Source organism: Taudactylus pleione, unplaced genomic scaffold (genome assembly GCF_031769625.1).
Source record: "Taudactylus pleione unplaced genomic scaffold, aTauple2 ptg000314l, whole genome shotgun sequence".
NCBI classification, from domain to species: domain Eukaryota; kingdom Metazoa; phylum Chordata; class Amphibia; order Anura; family Myobatrachidae; genus Taudactylus; species Taudactylus pleione.
This window is the reverse complement of record NW_028284715.1, coordinates 9,708,033-9,711,014: the sequence shown is the minus strand read 5'-3', so window position 1 is coordinate 9,711,014 and position 2,982 is coordinate 9,708,033.

The window sequence follows — 2,982 nt, the reverse complement described above, 5'->3', positions numbered from 1 at the left end:
GTTACCCTCTGGACCCTGAAAACCACCTTCTTACCTCTCCAGTCTCTGTCAGGCTAGCGCTGAGGTCCACACACACTGTGCATCACTCCCAAATAGCACAGAGGTCCACTGCCGCTGCACATCACTACCGACTGGTACTGAAGTCTGTCTGTGCTGCTCCTGCCTAGTATGCTCAGTGTCCTGTCACTAAGCATGGAAATGACTCTCTGCAACTCCATGCTCACACCGTGTCTCCCCAGCATGATGGTACACAAGCTGAACGCCAGTGGTCCCTCCAAAACCACAGTATGGGCACAGCCATGTTGCTACCTGACGCTCTTCTTCCACTCAGAGTGCTGCTTCAAGACTAGAGCTGCTTGCAGCATCCAATCCCTGGGCATCCACCCCTATAAATTCCATTTCCTGACAGGCTCCTGTCTCCAGTGCAATGTCACTTCTGCTGAAGTTACAGCTTTGTGCTGAGCTCCCAGGTACTCTGTATCTGAACGGTTCCAGTCCATAAAATTCCAGTTCCAAGTCTGGTAATCAAGTCTCCAATTCCATCTAGTACTCCAGCCTGGTTTTACTACAGAGACTTGTTTATATCTACCTCCATCGGTCCCATTCAATATCTCCAAACATCGATCCCAACTGTTATCTCCAAATATCGGTTCCATCGGATATCCTCATACATTGATCTCATCCGATATATTCAATATCAGTCTCAAACCATTCATGTTCTTCAATTCATCAACATCAATCTCAAACTGATCAAGTCCTTCAATTCATCAATATCGGTTTCATACCAATCCAGCTCTTTAGTTCAACATCACCGGTCTCATACCTCCTCAACATTATCGGTCCCAATCCGATTCTTCACATCTTTTCAGTATCATCATCTCCAGTTCTCATTCCAACCTGCTGTTTAATAAAGACATTTACATTATTGTCCTCGCCTTTGGGCCCATCATCCTCTTCAGTTCATCTACCTCCTCACATTGTACATGAGGAAGTCCTGGCTCAGGCCACCCAGCTGCATCCACGCCTCCCAAGTCTCCTCTTCAGCCTCCCACGCCTTTTCCAACCAATTCCAAACCTCAGGCGTGACACTTTAATGCCGACTGGGGGGGGCCGATGAAGATGTCCGCCATTCCTATACAGGATATCTGTTCCATACAGGATATCTGTTCCTGCTGGCAGGCCCAGCTAAAAGCTGGGCAAGTAGGAAGCAGCCCATAGTCGTAGTGTCTACCAAAGAGGCAGAGCACATGGCCTTGAATGAGTCGGCTATGGAGGCCTAGCAAATTAAGAAGATACCAGCAACATAGAGTGTGATATTAGGGGTGTAATCAACCTTTCTCATAGCCCCAAACATCACAGGTCTAATCATGTTGAAATTAAGCACCACTTTATTTGAGAGCTTGTAGAAAGAGGATCTGTTGATGTGGTTCATATCGCCAGTGAAGAGAATCCTGCAGATGTGCTTATGAAGGGTGTTTTATCTCACTAACTTACTACATTCCTAGAGAAATTTGAACTTGGAATCACATGATATGTTGATGCCTTTTTATGTGTTTAACTCTGTTTCCCTTTCAGGCTGCTACAGAAAAGTTGAAATTGAATGTGTAGGTAAGTGTTGATAAGGGAGTGCGCTACTGCACAGACTTTATTTTGTTCCTTCAGGGAGGCTTCATTCCCTGTTCCAAGATGGCTGCCAAAGTAACTACTGAGCATGTGTGGGGCCATCTTGTCTTTAATGTGAGAGAGTGACACTGTGGGAAACATATGTTTTCCACTTAGCTCTGAGAGACCTGGCGTATTATCCTGCAATTACTGCAGTTCCAGCATCCTGCCAGGGGCACCAAGGGGGGGGGGGGTAGATATTGATTACCATATCAGTGAGTATGGCTGTACATCACATATCTTCCAATAAACCTTCTTACTGGTTAAGCATGTTGGAAATGATGTGTGTGCATGTGTTAATATTGCAAAGTTATGTAGTCACACACCAGCAGATGTCTCAAACTATGAACTGCCCAGTTACTGTGGTGTTGGTTTATTGATAAATAGCAGGTACAGCAGTACTCACTGTTACATGTACACTGGTAATGGAGTGGAACTTGAGCAGAGCAGGGTTTTATACAGCTAATATACAGCTTACCAGCCGGTGAGTGTATGCTGGAAATGGGTAACAGGGCAGGATTCTGGAACAGAGTTATATGGGGAAATAGGGAAGGGTAAAAACAGTAGGATTTCACAGATGTGGGTTATCTGGTTGTGTTATGTCAAGGTATTCATGTTCTTTTTTTGTCAGGATCCCTGTATCGTGACCAGCCTTAAGTTAATCCCTTAGGGTTTTCTGGAATTGTGTCGTGGGGTCCCTATCTAACAATTCGTAATGAGGTGAAATCAGTTATAACATCTTAGCTACACCCTATGGGAGTTTTACTCCAATAGGGATGCCCTTATTTTCCCTCGTTATACATGGGTGTAAACCAGCCTTTTTGATTACGATTGAGACTGTCTATGTTTATACAATCGATAATCACACATGGTCAGACAGTTAAGTATACATGCTATTTTGTTCCCCCCCAATTTCCTAGCTTTTATACACTTCACTATGCTTATAATGTATAGAGCAGTACCATTTATCTTTCAATCTATATGTCCCTACCAAAGATGGCCATCGCAGATGCATGACTCGCTGAGACCCCTACCAAGATGGCGACCGTTAGGAACTCTATTATGAGCCACACGGAAAATAACACTGGGCAACACTGTATATGCCCACATCAAAGATGGCCACCGCAGTTGTATGACTCTCCTGAGACCTCTACCAAGATGGCGACCTCCAGAGACTATAAATAGCCACACAGAATACGACATTCACCAATCCCTGAGGAAGGCTCAATAGCCGATACGCGTTGGAGACACTACAGACCTACCATCTCCGCAACCTACATTGCTGCGTCCCACCTCCTAAGTCTCCTCGCAGCGCAGAGT